The 20,937-nt window shown below is 37.4% G+C and overlaps 1 long non-coding RNA gene across 2 annotated transcripts; it reads left to right on the top strand.

Moving 5' to 3' along the window:
* The first annotated feature begins 5,727 nt into the window (after positions 1–5,727).
* On the top strand, positions 5,728–6,591 carry LOC124459869. Of its 2 annotated transcripts, none has more exons than XR_006953850.1 (2): positions 5,728–6,239; positions 6,380–6,591. It is a non-coding gene; the product is annotated as an uncharacterized LOC124459869 (long non-coding RNA). The 2 variants fall into 2 exon arrangements; XR_006953849.1 differs by having other exon boundaries at positions 5,728–6,243.
* Positions 6,592–20,937: the final 14,346 nt, after the last annotated feature.

Below are 20,937 nucleotides of genomic sequence, written 5' to 3'. Positions count from 1 at the left end.
AAGAGAGGGCATCCGTATTTGCCACACATCTTAAAATGGTTTTCCAGCCAAATCCAACATCAAACTCATCTGTACTTCCCCCTTCGAGCACATAAACGGATAGTGAGTACACGGAACTCCAATTGGACGAGATCACTGCAGTTATTAAAAACCACATATAGCCGAAAAAAGCCCCTGGCCATGACATAATCACACCGAAAATGATCCTAGAACTACCTATCGCCATACAATACATCTGCAAACTGTTCAACGCTATAATAAAAATTGGCTACTTCCCAAGAACATGGAAAAGGTCCACTATCATCATGATTCCTAAAGTGGGAAAGGACAAAACCCAGCCATCATCCTATAGGCCAATTAGTTTGCTGCCATGTCTTTCGAAGCTTTTTGAAAAGGTCCTGCAGATCCGACTAAACTCATTTCTGGCATCGGAGAACACAATCCCTTCACACCAGTTCTGCTTCCGAGAAAAACATGGTACAATTGAACAAGTCAATCGCATAACATCCGAAATACGAACAGCATTCGAACCAAAAGAATACTGTGCGGTTGTCTTTCTCGACGTTGCCCAGGCTTTCGACAGAGTTTTGCTGGAGAGTCTGATGTTCAAAATCCGGCAAACACTGGATCTGTACACTGCAGACTTACCAAGGAGTTTAGAACTTACAACGTCCACTTTTGCCGATGACACGGCAATCCTCAGCAGATACAAATGCCAAATACAAGCCTCTGCAAAATTAGAGGAACACCTTAAGGTAGAGGAATGGCTAGCAACCTGGCGTATCCGGGTCAACGAGCAGAAATGCAAACATGTTACATTTACTCTTAACAGAAGAAACTGTCCAGCTCTAATGATAAACAAGATTTAGTATATACTTTATTTAGTGGTATATACGAAACGACAACATTCAAAATGATCTAAATATACCTAGCGTAAAATCTGAAATAGGTACTCAACAACTAAAGTATTCTGCGAAACTGGATGCACACCCAAATGTTCTTGCCAATTCCCTAACGCGAACTAATAATAGAACTCGTCTTAAAAAAAATGACAGACCAACCCAATAACAAGTGATTAGGGCCGCCTGCAATATCCCCAGGATTTATCTTAAGTACTAGTCTAAGAAAAATATCTCAAACTTGTTGTTAGGCTCTAATTTAAGAGTAGATTCAACAAATAAATATTTACCGTTAAAAAAAAAAAATATATACACTGACTTCAGCAAAGCCTTTGATTCCGTTAATCATACCCTATTACTTTATAAGCTGAACGACATTGGGTTTCTACCCCTTTTCTATTCTTGGGTTCGAGAATATTTAACAAATAGAAAACAGAAGGTACTTTTTAAGTCTTCTTTTCCGTTTCCATTCCTGTGACTTCTGGTGTACCTCAAGGTAGTCATCTTGGCCCTCTGCTTTTCACACTATTCATTAACGATCTTCCATCAGTCATTGTTCATTCGCGGGTGCTTATGTATGCTGACGATGTCAAGCTTTGTCTTACTTATAAATATACGGATTCATTTAGTCGGCTACAAGCTGATCTTAAAAACTTTCAATCCTGGTGCCAGTTTAATCTACTAAATCTTAAGACTACCAAATGTAAGGTAATGACTTTTTTTCGTAACTCTCCTCAACTGGTCACTTATTTTCTAAACAATAGTCCTTTAGAACGTCTAAATAATATGCATGATTTGGGCGTACTTTTGGACCACCACGGTCGCAAAGGCCATGAGTGTTCTGGGTTTGATTAAAAGATGGTCAAAAGAATTTGATGACCCCTATACAACTAAGGTTCTATTTACTTTGCTTGTCCGTTTTAGAGTATGAATCTTGCATTTGGTCACCTCAAGATTTGGGCGTACTTTTGGACCACCACGGTCGCAAAGGCCATGAGTGTTCTGGGTTTGATTAAAAGATGGTCAAAAGAATTTGATGACCCCTATACAACTAAGGTTCTATTTACTTTGCTTGTCCGTTTTAGAGCATGGATCTTGCATTTGGTCACCTCAATATGAGTCGCACAAGATTAGACTTGAATCCGTTCAAAAGCAGTTCTTGTTATTTGCTCTTCGTGGCTTAACTTAGCTGGGATCGCAATGTCAATTTGCCTTCGTATTCTAGTAGACTTCTCTTAATTAAGAGATTCTAGTAGACTTCTCTTAATTAAGAAGGTTAATTAACCTTCCTTCCCTAACTAACCGTAGAATTATGCTTGGTGTTGTTTTTATGCACCAGCTCCTAATTGGTGATATCGACTCGCCTGAGTTATTAGCTCAGGTAAATCTGTCGGTACCATGTAGACGGAGTAGACACCCTTTAATACCTTTATCCCTTAGTCGTTGTTCTTGTAACTATGCCTTGCATGAACCTTTTAGGGTCCTCTGCTCTGATTACAACCTTCTATTCCCTGTAATGGGCTCAGAGTTTTCTATTAATATGCTTAAAACATCTATCCTATCCCATTTAGGTAATATATAGCTATAGTATTATTTGTTTGTCTGTTTTTTCTATTGTGTATTTGTCCACGCGATTCGTGCCGTGCGTTATACGGCTGCACCCCTCGGTCGGTCGGGTGGGAGGTGGCTAGTTATCTGCTTGGGCTCGCGCGTAACAGGCTTTGTCCTGGTGTCGTAGGAGCCACTTCAACGTACTGCGCATAGTATCGTCAACGTCCGTTATAAAAAAAATAGCTGATGTTGTTTTGATAGAGTGTTGTTTACTCACACTCGGAACGACGGGTGGGCCATAAAGGCCTTTACTACACTAAAGACCCTAGGTCCAACCCTCCATAGCATTAGTTGGTGTAGAATCGTGTGTACCCTTACGCGATCAAATGCTTTATCGAAATCAGTCGCTAGAATCGTGACGTGATTACGCGAAGAAAGAGCATCGGGCACGAAATGATGTATTTGCAACAAAACATCTATCGTCCCGGGTTTCCGCTTATTAGCCGATTGGTTGTGTGAAATAGAAAAATGCTAAAATTTTTTCGAATAATTTTTTCGTACATGGTAAAAGAGATATTGGTTTCAATTTGTTTATATCGTGGTTGCGCTTTTGTGGTTTGGGGATGGGAACAACCACCGCTGGTATTTTCCTTGATTTAAAATTTGGTTGTAGAGTGCAACTAGCTTGTGTTTTGAATCACTTGTCAGGTTTTTCAGCATAGGGTAGGATATACGATTAAAACCTGGTGTTTTAACTTTTGTATGCGTTAGTGCTGCTTCGAATTCAAGAAAAGTTATATCGGCTTCAAGGTGTTTTGCTGGAGGTGCAACATTGTCTGGGTGGTAGTTAATGGCAGGAAGTGCGGCGTTGTTAAAAGTATACTCCTACGAAAAGGTTTGATGTTTTGAGTAGTTGGACTATTTTTCTTCTAATGCTTCAGCGATGTCCTTTGAGGCTGTTAGCAGAGTCTGATTGACTTTTAAACAATTGAGTGGCGTTTTGGGTACTCCGGTTAATGTTTTAACATCGGTCCAAATTCTTTTTGGAGTCGCTGCTGGCGTTAAACGAGATGTAAAATCGGAGAGAGTGAAGCTCATTTTACTCGTTTAGCTTCTCTTTTAAATAGAGCTTTAGCTTTTTTTGTAGGCAACAAGGTTGTGTAGACTCATGTTGCATCTAAATATTATCCTTTGGGATTATATATTCTCGCGGAGTTTGTTTAGTGCCATACTCCACCAAGCTATGTCTGTGGACGATTGACAATGAGACTGTTGTAAGATCCACACAAGTAAGTAGCTGAGCAGTCGTTAAGCAGAACAAGGTCAGCTCTTTCGATGAGCTTTTCGATCCTTTTTCCTCGGGAATCGGTGGTTGAGGATCCCCATAGTGCACTACGTGAATTAAAGTCCCCGCATAGCAATATAGGAGATTTAAAATTGGATATTGGGAGAAGTAGTTAATTTACTGTGAAGTCTTGGTTTGGTGGTATGTAGGTGTTAATTATCGGATTTTTTGTATTTAAATTTAGTTGAAGTGCATCTCCTAGAACGTTAAATGCCTGTGGCATATGTTTATGTGGAAAGTGACGTTTGATTAAGACGCCAACTCCTTGTTTGTTTGCTCTTATAGAGTGAAGATTTTTTAGAAGTGGAGGCAGTAACCTAGGAGTAACTGAGAGAGTTGATGGTGTTTCTTTGTTGTTTGTGAAGAAGTCTAGCTTCGCGTATGCTGCATTCCTTATTGTCTTTATTTTTAGTATGTCTTTCTGTACTTTATATTTTTTGCATGTAGGTGAACATGCTGCGTGTTCTTCACCGCAGTTTGCGCACTGTAATCGAGAGCAATCGCTTGGCGAATGTGGTGGGACGTGACGATGTGTTTTTTATACACCTGCAAAAATGGACTCTAATATATTTAAATCATACACCCATATGGTGAAATGGTATATTATAAATTGTTATCTGTATTTTAGCTTAAGCTTTTTCGTCGACTCTATCGGCTCTACTCTCAGCTCTGCCGGCAGCTCTGCTTGCTGTCTACTACATCTTTGGTCATCAACAGAGTATATGCATACACACACAGACGCAACGCTACATAAACTGTATGTGTATGCGTGCGTTGCTTTGCTTTGGGAATGAGGGAAGAAGAAGAACAAATTGTAAAATAGAGAGTAAAATTGTTTTCTTTGTATATTGATGAATTGAGTTGCAGAAAACAAATTTTGAATGTAAAATTATTACTACCAAGGACTGCAAGGGTATATAAACTTCCGCATAACCGATGTTAGCTTCTTTGATATTTTTATTATTAAACGTTAAGTTGTGAGCTGGGCAGTGATGTTTACGACAAATGTGAAGTACTTTGCATTTTTCTATTGATAGCAAGGCACCTGAAGAGTTCCCCCAGTTCTTGATATCTTGTAGGACTTTTAGAAATGTGTTTATTACAGTGTTTGCGTCTTTTAGTTTCGTATATATTATTGCTTCGTCAGCATATATAGATACATGTAGATTTTTATGTTGTAGGACAATCGAGATTAGTTTATAAAGCTATTATGAACAGAATTACTGAAAGTAGGGAACCTTGTGGGATGCCGTTAAATGGCTGATGTGGTTTAGATAGAGTGTTGTTTACTCTCACTCGGAATGACGGGTGGGCCATTAAGGCCTTTACTACACTAAAGACCCTAGGTCCAACCCTCCAGAGCATTAGTTGGTGTAGAATCGTGTGTACCCTTACGCGATCAAATGCTTTATCGAAATCAGTCGCTAGAATCGTGACGTGATTACGCGAAGAAAGAGCATCGGGCACGAAATGATGTATTTGCAACAAAGCATCTATCGTCCCGTGTTTCCGCTTAAAAGCCGATTGGTTGTGTGAAATAAGATTGTTACTGGTTATGAAACACATACGTCGGCTTGCTAAAATTTTTCCGAATAATTTCTTCATACATGGTAAAAGAGATATTGGTCTAAATCTGTTTATATCGTGGTTATGTGGTTTGGGAATGGGAACAACCACCGCTATGGTCCACGCATGTGGTTATTTTCCTTGATTTAAAATTTGGTTGTAGAGTGCAACTAGCTTGTGTTTTGTATCACTTGTCAGGTTTTTCAGCATAGGGTAGGATATACGATTAAAACCTGGTGTTTTAACTTTTGTATGCGTTAGTGCTGCTTCGAATTCAAGAAAAGTTATATCGGCTTCAAGGTGTTTTGCTGGAGGTGCAACATTGTCTGGGTGGTAGTTAATGGCAGGAAGTGCGGCGTTGTTAAAAGTATACTCCTACGAAAAGGTTTGATGTTTTGAGTAGTTGGACTATTTTTCTCCTAGTGCTTCAGTAATGTCCTTTGATGCTGTTAGTAGAGTTTGATTGACTTTTAAACAATTGAGTGGCATTTTGAGTACTCCGGTTAATGTTTTAATATCGGTCCAAATTCTTTTTGGGACGCTGCTGGCGTTATACGAGATGTAAAATCGGGGAGAGTGATGTTTTTTTTGCTAGTTTAGCATCTCTTTTAAATTGAGCCTTTTCTCGCGGAGTTTGTTTAGTGGTATTCCTTTGGTTTGTGGTATGGATATACTTGCTGCTGCGGGAATCGCTTTGGTTAATTTGGAAACACCTTGGTGAATGTTGCAATATCTAAAGTCTTTTACATTAGTTGATAACCTTTTTTGAAATTTCGTCCAGTAAACAATGTCTGTTTTATATTTAGGAATATGTGTGACTTTCTCGGTGTTTAATTTTGTAATTATGGTAGTGGATATCGGGAAGTAATCGCTTCCATGTAAGTAAGTAGAAGTGGAGGCAGTAACCTTGGAGTAACTGAGAGAGTTGATGGTGTTTCTTTAGCTTGGCGTATGCTGCATTTCCTTATTGTCTTTAATTTTAGTATGTCTTTCTGTTCTTGATATTTTTTCCATGTAGGTGAACATGCTGCGTGTTCCTCTCCGCAGTTTGCGCACTGGGATCGAAAGCAATCGCTTGACGAATGTGGTGGGACGTGACGATTTGTTTTTTATACACCTGCAAAAATGGACTCTAATATATTTAAACCATACACCCATAGGGTGAAATGGTATATTTTTAATTCTTATCTGTATTTTAGCTTATACTTTTTCGTCGACTGCTGGTTAGTTGACGTAAATAAATAAATAAATAAAAATAAATAAATCATATAAGGTATAAAGTCGCCAAAATGTATGTAACTGGCAGAAGGACCCCATAAAGTATATATATTCTTGATCAGTAGATACAGCGGACTCGATCTAGCCATGTCCGTCTGTCCGTATGAACACCTATGTAGATATCGGAGACTATACGAGCTAGAGCCATCAAATTTGGTATGTAGTCTCGTGTAGTATGTACAGTTATCGAGTTTGTTTCAAATTTTTGCCACGCCCCCTACCGCTCCAGCAAATTAAATAAAACCGATTTTCTCAAACACTATACTAACTAGAGATACCAAATTTAGTATGTATATTTGCTAAGTAAATGAGCACATTTTGTATGTGTAAAGATTTTGCCACGCCCCTTTCCGCCCCGCATTTTGAATAAACTCGATTATCTTCCGTAATTTTCTGCCTTGTTTGGCGCATTTAATTTTGATACTTATTTTCAGCAAAATACCGAATTTGATCAAAATCGGACTAAAAATAGCAAATAAACGTTCATATAAACGTTTTTCCATATGGCCGGAGTTGGCCGTTGACTAGTGGGGGCGCTAGAGCGCTCGTATGATTGAGTGAGCGAAATACTAAGGTATGCTTGTAAAAAGCATGTGAACTAAATTTTTATACCCTTGCAGAGAGCATTATAAAATTGGTCAGATTTTTGTCCGTCGGTGCGTTTGCGTTTTACTCATCCATCTTAAGAGCTATCGGGAAGAATTTTTTTTTTCCGCTTTTTGTTACCCGAGCAAGATAAAGTATGAAGATCATCATGATCGGATCACTTTATCATATACTTCTAGAAGAAACGTTTTTGCAGAAATTGGTGTATCTCCATGAAATTTACGATAGTTTTGGATATAAAACCTTAGATAACATTTGAATCTGATCGGATAAATAGAACACAAGATAAAGTCAATATAATCGGCTTGATTGGTGCCTACTACGTCATAATCAAATCAACAAAGCACATGCATACACACACAGACACAACGCTCCATGAACTATATATGTATGCGTGCCGTGCGTTGCTTTAGCAATGATGGAAGAAGGAGAAAGAATTGTAGTAAAAAGAGTAATAAGGCATAGCCGAAGTTAGCTTCTTTGATTTTTATATACATATATTCTTGATCAGCACGACGAGACGAGTTTAAATTGCTATGTCCGTCCGTCCGTCTGGATCGACGCGATCTCCTCCTAGACCGTAAGAGCTAAAGAGCTGAAATTTTTCATGTAGGCTTGTATATACTGCACAGGTTGTATATATCTCGGATTCAGCCGGATCGGATCACTATATCATATAGCTTCCATACAAACGGCAAAGTCACGAACAGTGACTTTTCTCAATAACTTCGTTATTTTCTGAGTTTATGTCGTGAAATTTAATATTGGTGAGTTTATTATGACTATATCACATAGCTTCCATAGGAACGATCGGTTGAAAACAGTGACTTTTGCCAATAACTTCGTTACTTTTGACGCGATTGCTTTCAAATTAAACATTTGTTAGTTTCATATATCTGTTAGTGACTGTGCCGAATTTGATAAAGATCGGGTAACTATATCATATAGCTCCCATAGAAACAATAGGTTGGGAAAAGTTACCAAAAAAGTGGCAAGGGTATACAAATTTTTGACGCAATGGAAGATAGCCCCTGCCCTCTGAGGTCACTTGAACATAAACAGTTTGGGCTTGGGATGATGTTGTTGGGGTCGATATATATATGTACATATATAGCAAATAATTATGCAATTCGTAAACTGCTGCAGTCCCTAAAATTTTTCATGAATAATAATATAATAATATAACATTATTTCAATGAATTCCGGTAATGTTTCAGAATTCATCGTTCCAACCGATACCAAACTACCGTTGTTGTTTTCACCAACAAAATTGTTTATTGCTTGAGCTGAATTTGTAATTAATAGTATACCGGTTTCTATACACTACAAATATGTTTCGCTTCGCTGCATTAAATAATCCCGCTGAACGTATTGAATACGATTCGGCCATTCGTGATGTCGAAATGGCAAAGGAGGCGCAAGTTTGTTTCTTGTTTGTTATTGTTTTTTAGTCTTATTTATTATGTGTATACTCATATATATCATATATATGAGTATATAATATATGTATGTACATACATAGACACATATGTATGTATGTATGTACATACATATGTACATGCAGATAAAAACATTCAAAAAATCATGTAGAACTAATGTGCTGGCCTCAAATGATAGTTATTTCAGCCTCTTTTCCCCTTTGTGACATATCTTTAGAAAGCAAACTCCGTAGTGTTTTTTTTTTTTGCTCTCGCTACCGCTCCCGTTTTTGACGAGAGCAGGAGCAGAGTCAAAGGCAAACTACGAAAAATAAATGCTGTGCTCTGCTATACTTTTTGACGTTTAAAAAAGCTATAGCTATGTATATCAATAGCCAAAAAATTAAACGAATTTTCATACGTAGCCGTAGATGAAATATTTTTTTTTTTCGCTCTCATCATTTTGATTTTTGATGCGACGTTGTTAAAAGTATACTCCTACGAAAAGGTTTGATGTTTTGAGTAGTTGGACTATTTTTCTCCTAGTGCTTCAGTAATGTCCTTTGATGCTGTTAGTAGAGTTTGATTGACTTTTAAACAATTGAGTGGCATTTTGAGTACTCCGGTTAATGTTTTAATATCGGTCCAAATTCTTTTTGGGACGCTGCTGGCGTTATACGAGATGTAAAATCGGGGAGAGTGATGTTTTTTTTGCTAGTTTAGCATCTCTTTTAAATTGAGCCTTTTCTCGCGGAGTTTGTTTAGTGGTATTCCTTTGGTTTGTGGTATGGATATACTTGCTGCTGCGGGAATCGCTTTGGTTAATTTGGAAACACCTTGGTGAATGTTGCAATATCTAAAGTCTTTTACATTAGTTGATAACCTTTTTTGAAATTTCGTCCAGTAAACAATGTCTGTTTTATATTTAGGAATATGTGTGACTTTCTCGGTGTTTAATTTTGTAATTATGGTAGTGGATATCGGGAAGTAATCGCTTCCATGTAAGTAAGTAGAAGTGGAGGCAGTAACCTTGGAGTAACTGAGAGAGTTGATGGTGTTTCTTTAGCTTGGCGTATGCTGCATTTCCTTATTGTCTTTAATTTTAGTATGTCTTTCTGTTCTTGATATTTTTTCCATGTAGGTGAACATGCTGCGTGTTCCTCTCCGCAGTTTGCGCACTGGGATCGAAAGCAATCGCTTGACGAATGTGGTGGGACGTGACGATTTGTTTTTTATACACCTGCAAAAATGGACTCTAATATATTTAAACCATACACCCATAGGGTGAAATGGTATATTTTTAATTCTTATCTGTATTTTAGCTTATACTTTTTCGTCGACTGCTGGTTAGTTGACGTAAATAAATAAATAAATAAAAATAAATAAATCATATAAGGTATAAAGTCGCCAAAATGTATGTAACTGGCAGAAGGACCCCATAAAGTATATATATTCTTGATCAGTAGATACAGCGGACTCGATCTAGCCATGTCCGTCTGTCCGTATGAACACCTATGTAGATATCGGAGACTATACGAGCTAGAGCCATCAAATTTGGTATGTAGTCTCGTGTAGTATGTACAGTTATCGAGTTTGTTTCAAATTTTTGCCACGCCCCCTACCGCTCCAGCAAATTAAATAAAACCGATTTTCTCAAACACTATACTAACTAGAGATACCAAATTTAGTATGTATATTTGCTAAGTAAATGAGCACATTTTGTATGTGTAAAGATTTTGCCACGCCCCTTTCCGCCCCGCATTTTGAATAAACTCGATTATCTTCCGTAATTTTCTGCCTTGTTTGGCGCATTTAATTTTGATACTTATTTTCAGCAAAATACCGAATTTGATCAAAATCGGACTAAAAATAGCAAATAAACGTTCATATAAACGTTTTTCCATATGGCCGGAGTTGGCCGTTGACTAGTGGGGGCGCTAGAGCGCTCGTATGATTGAGTGAGCGAAATACTAAGGTATGCTTGTAAAAAGCATGTGAACTAAATTTTTATACCCTTGCAGAGAGCATTATAAAATTGGTCAGATTTTTGTCCGTCGCCATCTTAAGAGCTATCGGGAAGAATTTTTTTTTCCGCTTTTTGTTACCCGAGCAAGATAAAGTATGAAGATCATCATGATCGGATCACTTTATCATATACTTCTAGAAGAAACGTTTTTGCAGAAATTGGTGTATCTCCATGAAATTTACGATAGTTTTGGATATAAAACCTTAGATAACATTTGAATCTGATCGGATAAATAGAACACAAGATAAAGTCAATATAATCGGCTTGATTGGTGCCTACTACGTCATAATCAAATCAACAAAGCACATGCATACACACACAGACACAACGCTCCATGAACTATATATGTATGCGTGCCGTGCGTTGCTTTAGCAATGATGGAAGAAGGAGAAAGAATTGTAGTAAAAAGAGTAATAAGGCATAGCCGAAGTTAGCTTCTTTGATTTTTATATACATATATTCTTGATCAGCACGACGAGACGAGTTTAAATTGCTATGTCCGTCCGTCCGTCTGGATCGACGCGATCTCCTCCTAGACCGTAAGAGCTAAAGAGCTGAAATTTTTCATGTAGGCTTGTATATACTGCACAGGTTGTATATATCTCGGATTCAGCCGGATCGGATCACTATATCATATAGCTTCCATACAAACGGCAAAGTCACGAACAGTGACTTTTCTCAATAACTTCGTTATTTTCTGAGTTTATGTCGTGAAATTTAATATTGGTGAGTTTATTATGACTATATCACATAGCTTCCATAGGAACGATCGGTTGAAAACAGTGACTTTTGCCACTAACTTCGTTACTTTTGACGAAATTAAACATTTGTTAGTTTCATATATCTGTTAGTGACTGTGCCGAATTTGATAAAGATCGGGTAACTATATCATATAGCTCCCATAGAAACAATAGGTTGGGAAAAGTTACCAAAAAAGTGGCAAGGGTATACAAATTTTTGACGCAATGGAAGATAGCCCCTGCCCTCTGAGGTCACTTGAACATAAACAGTTTGGGCTTGGGATGATGTTGTTGGGGTCGATATATATATGTACATATATAGCAAATAATTATGCAATTCGTAAACTGCTGCAGTCCCTAAAATTTTTCATGAATAATAATATAATAATATAACATTATTTCAATGAATTCCGGTAATGTTTCAGAATTCATCGTTCCAACCGATACCAAACTACCGTTGTTGTTTTCACCAACAAAATTGTTTATTGCTTGAGCTGAATTTGTAATTAATAGTATACCGGTTTCTATACACTACAAATATGTTTCGCTTCGCTGCATTAAATAATCCCGCTGAACGTATTGAATACGATTCGGCCATTCGTGATGTCGAAATGGCAAAGGAGGCGCAAGTTTGTTTCTTGTTTGTTATTGTTTTTTAGTCTTATTTATTATGTGTATACTCATATATGTATATCATATATATGAGTATATAATATATGTATGTACATACATAGACACATATGTATGTATGTATGTACATACATATGTACATGCAGATAAAAACATTCAAAAAATCATGTAGAACTAATGTGCTGGCCTCAAATGATAGTTATTTCAGCCTCTTTTCCCCTTTGTGACATATCTTTAGAAAGCAAACTCCGTAGTGTTTTTTTTTTTTGCTCTCGCTACCGCTCCCGTTTTTGACGAGAGCAGGAGCAGAGTCAAAGGCAAACTACGAAAAATAAATGCTGTGCTCTGCTATACTTTTTGACGTTTAAAAAAGCTATAGCTATGTATATCAATAGCCAAAAAATTAAACGAATTTTCATACGTAGACGTAGATGAAATATTTTTTTTTTTCGCTCTCATCATTTTGATTTTTGATATTACTAAGTGGAAATGAATAATTTTGTTTAATAATAAAATTGATTAAATTAATAAGAAAATAGGAAAAATTTCCTAAAAAAAAAAAAAAACATTTCTTTTCATTATTTAGATTAAGACACAGTAAATATTTATTAAGTTACTGAATACGTGAATACCGTGCAACTAAAAAACAACACTTAGACTTATCATGCTATTTGTTACAAGCTTTCAAAGGTTTTATTTATAATAATAAAAGACAATGTATGTATGTATGTATGTACATACATGTGTGTATGTTTAAGTTAGTCTTTCCCAAATCTTTATTACACTCATTCTCAAATAAACTTAAGATGTTATTGTATTTTAGAGGTTCTTATTTAGCCTTTCTAAATATCAAAAACTATAGCAGAGCATACATTTAATTTTCGTAGTTTGTCTTTGACGATAGCTAAATTTTCATTGCTCTTGTTACTATAGAGCAGTTTTTGCAAACCCTGAAATATACGTACATATGTATGTTGTTATTATTATTATTATTAAAGGATAGGATATAGTTGTATAAACTATCAACCTAACTATATTTTACAAGCACTGGCAACTAAGGCCTTCGGCTTAGACGAAAACTACATCCATACACTAACCTGGGATTCGAACCCGGATCCTCGTTGTTCAGTTGACTAAATGACTGGGCCACTTAGGCAACTCATCTACCCAGGACTGCCATTTATATGTTGTATTTTGACATTTGACATTCGTGTAAATAAGTATACAAGTATGTACATACATATGTATACATATTAATAAAAAGTAAACACTCTTTGACATCAATGACCTGTAAGCGTAACCAAATTTTTAAGTTTTTCCAAGAATATTTCCTGTCAGAGTCATTAAACTTCAGCAATGCGTTCTCTATAAGTCAGCGCTGTGTTTTGTTTTAATGAAACACATTATTATATTAAGAACAGGCATTTAAGGTTACCAATCAATAATCTTTCTGCATTATACTTTGTGACCATTTTGTTTGCAAGTTTTTTGATATTCTCTTTTATCTAAAAAGTCTTATGCCTGCAATCAAATAACAAAGTTATTGATCAAAGTCACTGTTTACTACGGATTGTTCCTATGAGAGCTATATGATATAGTAACCCGATCTTGATCAAATTTTGTAAAGTCATTAACAGATGTATAAAACTGGCAAATGTTTTATTTCAAAGTAATCGAGTCAAGCTTAAAGTAACGAAGTTATACATAAAAGTCACTGTTTTCGACCGATCGTTGCTATGGTAACTATATGGTATAGTCACATAGAACCTAGGTCTAAAAGGAGATCGCGTCAATCCAGACGGACGGACTAAATTCGTTTCGTCGTGCTGATCAAAAATATATATACGTTATATGGTCGGAGATGCTTCCTTCTATGTGTTGCATACTTCTGACCAAAATTTATATACTCTTTTTGCAAGGGTATAAAAAATTTTTAGAATGAGCAGGCTCGAGCTGGAAACAAAAAATTAACAGGTCTTCTGTATAGCGCTATTTCAAGAACTACCAAGTTTTCTCATCAGCAGACTTTGCTGACCACTCTAGAACTGTACGGTTATGAAGCAAAAAAAGGCAAGCCTAGCTTACAATTCCAAAGTTAATTTCTTGTTTTCATAGTCGGACAAGCGTCAACAGCTTAGTGGAAGCATCGTTCAAAACAAACTAAGAGGGTAAGGTTTTAAAGCTCAAAAAAATACACATTTTTAGTTGTTTTTTGTGAAGATATGAATATTCCAGGACTATTTGTTTTATATACATGTTGTTAATTAAGATTTGAAGTATCATTAGAAAAATTTCGAATTCTATATATATATATATTTGAATCCGTGGCAGCACATCCGCTGAGGCTCTATGAAAAAAAGTGTTTGCGGTGCTTGATGCTGGGTTACAGGATCATCCGAATTAATAAAATTGAATTGCTTCTAAAAACTAAAAGATATCCGCTGGTAATAACGAAGCGTTTTTAATTTTTTTTTTCTTTTTGCACAGTTTTTAAGTAAAAATTTCGTTTTTTGGCCAAATATTTGATTAATTTTTAATTAAAAAAAAAAAAAAAAAAAAACACACTTTGTCACGACCAGCCTATATAAATATTAAATTTTGGCGAAAAATTTGAAAACGATAGGTCAAGTGGTTTCCCCGCTTAAGTGCTCGCCGACTTGGTAAAATGCTGTTCGTCGGAAAATCATCTTAAAGTTTTTTATACTCGAACAGCTTCACTGCAAGCCAAGCAGTTAAAGCGCTTTATCTTTGTCAGTTCTTTTCCAACTTACTTCGAATTGTTGCTAACGATTTCAAAAAAAAAAATCAAAAAAGGTTGCAAATTTGTTTTTAAAACCTTACCCCTTGCCTTAATAGTATATTAATTGAGCTTGATAAATTCAAGGAATTTTCTTTAAAACATAATGACAACCCTAGCAAAACCAACCAACTAAGTTCAAATAAATGAAATCAGTAGAAGTTCTGTGGCACCTATTTTTGTTATAAAGCGATTTGGATTCCGCGCGGAAATAAAACTGCGAATGATTTCTATTGCACATTTCTATTTTTGTATAATTTTAATATTGGTAGCATCACCTTTTGCTTTTACAACACATTTGCAACTCTTTGGCATTGTTTTGTAGAAATAAAGTCCCTAGTCTCTTGAAATTTTGAGCAAACTTTCCTCTAAGAAGATAATGTATTATTTAGCATTATCCATACCATCATATTAAGGCATACTCAGCAACCCCAGACCATTATGCTTGCTGAGAAAATGTGATCTTTTAAGGCAGGCTTTTTGGTACGCTTTGGTTTTGTTTCGCACTACTGTCCTTCGCGCATCACCGACAACCACATCACATACTTTTCAAAAATTATATCCAATGTTTCGCAATTGAAGGTGCATCAACTCACGCTTAATACTTTTTCCGATTCTTTCAGATCATTTTGATGCAAAATCTCTTAAATTTTCGAGACGATAAGCCTTTACAATTATGGTCACGGCTCTTTCATCGCGAGCTGTTATTGCCAATGTTCGGTCGTCACCAAAATTTGATGAATGAGGTCTGGCTTACAGTCCTAAGTCTGCATGTGGCTGGTTTTTCCTGCTTTGCGTATAAACACAACCCCTCCAGTCTATAGGCACATAGCCCAGTCTTACACAGGCCTTGCAGATATGTAGTCGCCAGGAAACTGTGCAATAGCTTGCAATTTGCAGCATGGCAGGAATGATTCCATATAGACCAGGCGATTTGTATCTGACGAAGGATTCAATCGCTCTCTCTCTTTTTTCCCATGTGCTAGTGCGCTCTGTGCAGTCAATGCAAACTGGAAAGTGAAATGCACAGCAGTTCCTCGGAGGCTTCCTTGCAGTCCAAACTCGATTCTTAATTTTTTTTTTTCAGCTGGTAGATCACAGCAGGTTGGCTGGACGTAAACTTCCGAATTCTGGTTGTTTCTGAGTTGTTTCTACATTTTTATACCCTTGCAGAGGGTATTATAAAATTGGTCAGATGTTTGTAACGCACAGAAGGAGACGTTTCCGACCGACCCCATAAAGTATATATATTCTTGATCAGCATGAGAAGCTGAGTTGATATAGCCATGTCCGTCTGTCCGTCCGTCTGTGCGTATGCGTTTTACTCAGCCGTCTTAAGAGCTATCGGTCTGAAATTTTGTTTCGGGGGTTTTTATTACCCGGGAAAAATAAAGTATGAAATTCATAAGGATCGGACCACTATATCATATAGCTCTAGAAGAACTAGAAGAAACATAATTTATTATTATTATTAACAGAAACGGGGGTTTTTATTACCCGGGAAAAATAAAGTATGAAATTCATAAGGATCGGACCACTATATCATATAGCTCTAGAAGAACTAGAAGAAACATTTTCATCAAAATCGGAGTATGCTATGAAATTTACATATGTGATAATATTGGATATAAAACCCCAGATCCCAAAATTTGAATGTGATCGGATAAATATAACACACACAGACGCAACGCTACATGAACTGTATGTATATACGTGCGTTGCTTTGCTTTGGGAATAAGGGAAGAAGAAGAACAAATTGTAAAATAGAGAGTAAAATTGTTTTGTTTGTATATTGATGAATTGAGTTGCAGAAAACAAATTTTGAACATGTAAAATTATTATTACCAAGGACTGCAAGGGTATATAAACTTCGGCATAGCCGATGTTAGCTTCTTTGATATTTGAACAAAATGTCTTCCAGGAGTTCCTTTTTAATATGCGTATCCTCCCCTTGTAGAGGCAAAGCAGCTATCTGTACTCGTTCCAGACGATTTCATCGACAGCCTGCCGTGCCAGCTTAAACATTTTTTGGTGTTGCTTACGTGCACACTCCCTACGCCCCAAGACACTTTCCCAAACCGGGGGTGTAGCGTTTGCTCTGCTTATTGTTGTTCTCACAGCTCTCCCATCGGGGGAAAGCACCTTCGGGTTCTGGTACTGGTAGGTTTGGCACCTGCATTTTCGGTACGACCCTTGGGAAGAGGAATTTGCCTGTCGCAAGGACGGATCCCCCTCTCAAAAGCTCTGTAATGTCTTCAAAGTCGTGTCGTCCTTGCACTCTAAACTTTTAACGCCATTGGAACCCGACCCCGCTCCATCAAAAATGGTCGGCGGCGATTCTGGCAATCCTTACCAGCATGGCGTCCTGCAACTTCATCTCAACCTTCCACTGCTAAGCCGTAATCGGAATCGGATTCGGCCGAAATCGGGTCTCTTTTGGACAGTGATGCTGCCTCTTCGTTTTGAGTACACTTGCAAGCAGCTGTACAACACAATAGTCAACCCACTCAATAGCGTCTCACCCGGTAGGCCCACTTAGTGGCCCCACAGACCCACAGAAAGTGCCTGACTTGATTGATTTTGCAGCAACCAAGAGGATTCTGTGTAATCGGATCACTGCGGATACACTGCTAGATTTAACTTCCGATCACACTCCAGTGCTTTTCAAACTATTAACAAGACCTCAAGTACTTGATCGCCCATATAGGCTTACAAACAACAAAACAAATTGGCTTAAATTTAAAATGTACATGAGTGCCCACATTGACTGTTCGCCGAAACTTAATGCTGCAGAGGACATTGACATGTGCGTCTCTGCTGGGAGCTGCAGCAAGAGTATCTACTCCACACTCCTCTACTTACACTTAACCTGTTGACAGGCCTGCACACCGGCTGATAGAACAACTAGTAACGGAGAAACGACGTCTAAAAAGAGAATAGCAGATTACTCGCTTACCAGCAGCAAAACTTCGCCTAAGGCATGCCAATCGCAACCTCTCCAAGGCGTTAAGACAAGACGAAAGTCCAACCAGCACTAAACATCTTCTGTGGAAAGTTTTATTAAATATTCTTCTGCTTCGAGCTCATATGAATATGTATCAAGGCGAGATTTTCGTCGTCAGTTTTTACATTAGGTTTAGCGAGAAGTTCGAGTACTTTTGACGGCAATTTTTTATAATAGTGGTTGTTGTATTTATCCAATAAATATTTACTTAAAAGTAGGGGATCTGGTGAATTGCTCGGTGAAACACATCTACTTAATTATTGGTGCGATTGTTTTTTCGAGAATTCGACAGTCCCGTTCCTGTTTCGGCTCTCCGAAGCACTTTTGTTCTAAGCATCCATCTGGAACTGAAGAAGCAGCAATAATTTGAAATCCATGAACAAATATTTTGTTAACCGTCGGCGACATTGGATACCAAGGATATTTTGCAATGTATAAGTCTGAAGCTTTCGTACAGAAATTCCGGGACTTTTGTGGACAAATTTCATATTCACAGGTGATTGCAATCAAAAGTGTCCTAAAGCATTCAAGAACATCCTCATCAAAGTTAAAAATAGATGAGAATAAGTGAACATTTGAAAAAGCCCTTCTAGCAGTATTTCCATCATTTGTATTGCCGCCTCCATTTTGTTTTGGTAGATCTAAGTGTAGTCTTTTTTGTTTCCATAGCTTTTCTTGAATATTTTTTTGCCGAGATGCTATATTTGATACGAAATATGCAGAGCAAATTCAAGAAACCTTATCCATTCGTGTAATGGGCTTACACCATATTGTAGAGCACAAGGCTTTGGCTTAAATACTTCAGCATTTGTATCCGTGGTCATCAAAATGGTTTTAGGAGTAGCACCACATATTGAACATGATTGGGTCGAGTTCGTTCCTGTAAAAGCATTTAAAACTTTTCCATCGATAAGTGTCATATTTATATCAAACGAAACAGAGACAGTTCGCCCGGACCAATTATTGAATAAGTACTGTTTCAAGTTTTCAATTTTCGTCCTTCAATCTATTGTGTTATGCTACAATTCATTCATAAAACTTTCCCCAAAGAATCTAATAACTTTATAGGTATTATTGATGTTACAATTTTCTTTAAATTGTTGCTTGTATAAACTGTGTCCAGTCGATCCATTAAAACGTTGTCGTAGCATGGGAATATGTCACAACCATGCTTCTGGTATATGGTTCGAATGCCGCTATACTGCTTTTTGGAGAAAGAATTTTTAAGTAGAAATGCTAATGCTTCATCTGCAGTCATCTGAACTGGTTTTTGATTGCAATCGCTTTTCCTCTTGACATTGATAACATTTTCTTTAAAAAAGATACCTTGAACTATGTTTTCCATATTTAGCAATACCTCCAGCTCTTTTATTATTATAGAGCATTAAAGCGAATTATAGAGCATTAAAAGTTAAACAAGCTTTTAAGCAAAATCAACACAAAAGCTACGTGCCACAAACAGCAGATTTTGCAGGGTTGCCAGAAGGCCAGGGCATGAATAATTAAAATGTTTTCATTTTCAAATAGAAGAAACACTTATTTAGTGAAAATAATATTTACTTAATGTCAATTTTTTTTGAGTTCATTTCGGGCCCGCAGTGACGAAAAGAGGGCATCCGTATTTGCCACACATCTTAAAATAGTTTTCCAGCAAAATCCAACATCAAACTCATTTGTACTTCACCCTTCGAGCACATTAACGGATAGTGAGTACTCGGAACTCCAATCGGATGAGATGTCTGCAGTTATTAAAAACCACTTAAAGCCGAAAAAAGCCCCTGGCCCTGACCTAATTACACCGAAAATGATCCAAAACCCAGCCATCATCCTATAGTCCGATTAGTTTTCTGCCATGTCTGTCGACGCTTTTTGAAAAGGTCCTGCAGATCCGACTAAACTCATTTCTGGCATCGGAGAACACAATCCCTTCACACCGTAAAAAACATGGGACAATTGAACAAGTCAATCGCATAACATCCGAAATACGAACAGCATTCAAACTAAAAGAATACTGAGCCACTGTCTTTCTCGATGTTGCCCAGGCTTTCGTTAGAGTTTGGCTGGAGCGTCTGATGTTCAAAATGCGTTAAAAACTCCCACAGTACACCCACAAACTCATGGAATCTTACCTTTACAATAGGAAATTCGATGTAAGATGTAATGGCTCCGTCTCGGCTGACCTTGAAATTAAAGCTGGTGTACCGTAAAGCAGTGTACTCGGCCTGCTGTACACTGCAGACTTACCAACGAGTTTAGGACTTACAACTTCCTACTCCACTTTTGCCGATGATACGGCAATCCTCAGCAGACCCAAATGCCCAATACAAGCCTCTGCAAAATTGGACGAACAACTCAAGGTGGTAGAGGAATGACTAGCAACCTGGCGTATCTGGGTCAACTAGCAATAAGACAAACATGTTACATTTACGCTTAACAGAAGAAACGGTCAGAAACGGTCTAATGCTAAACACCGTAGCAGTTCCTTAAGCCGATGATGGCATCCACCTAGACAGAAGGCTAACTTGGCGCAAGCACATCGAAGCAAAAAAATCTCAGCTTAAACTGAAAGCGAGTAGCTTACATTGGATCATCAATGCTCGCTCCCCTCTACGTCTGAAGTATTAAGTCCTCCTATACAACTCCGTACTGAAACCCATCTGAACTTACGATGCCGTACTATGGAATGCAAGTACCAGCAATGTCGACATCATACAAAGGGCGCAGTCGAAGATTTTAAGATCAATCTCGGGGGAGAAAATTTGATATAAATCGGATCTGCCTGCACACTATACATAAGTACATTGCTACATACCAAAGTTGGTGGCCCTAGCTAGACAGTCGGATATGGCTAGATCGATTCGGCTGTTGATGATGATGTATGGGTTCGGAAAAGCTTCCTTCTGCCTTCTTCTTCGGTCTGTTACATACAAGCCTTTAGTTAATTGTTACTTTCTTGTACATGGTAAATCTATGTAGGCTTTTTTTGATGGTCTACGTAATGGTTTACGTAAATAAAATTGACAAGACAATGATTTTCACAGAGGCACATATATTTTGATGTGATTTTGACGTTATTT

The sequence above is a fragment of the Drosophila willistoni genome (genome assembly GCF_018902025.1).
Source record: "Drosophila willistoni isolate 14030-0811.24 chromosome 2L unlocalized genomic scaffold, UCI_dwil_1.1 Seg168, whole genome shotgun sequence".
NCBI classification, from domain to species: domain Eukaryota; kingdom Metazoa; phylum Arthropoda; class Insecta; order Diptera; family Drosophilidae; genus Drosophila; species Drosophila willistoni.
This window is presented reverse-complemented; position numbering and strand designations above follow the sequence as displayed.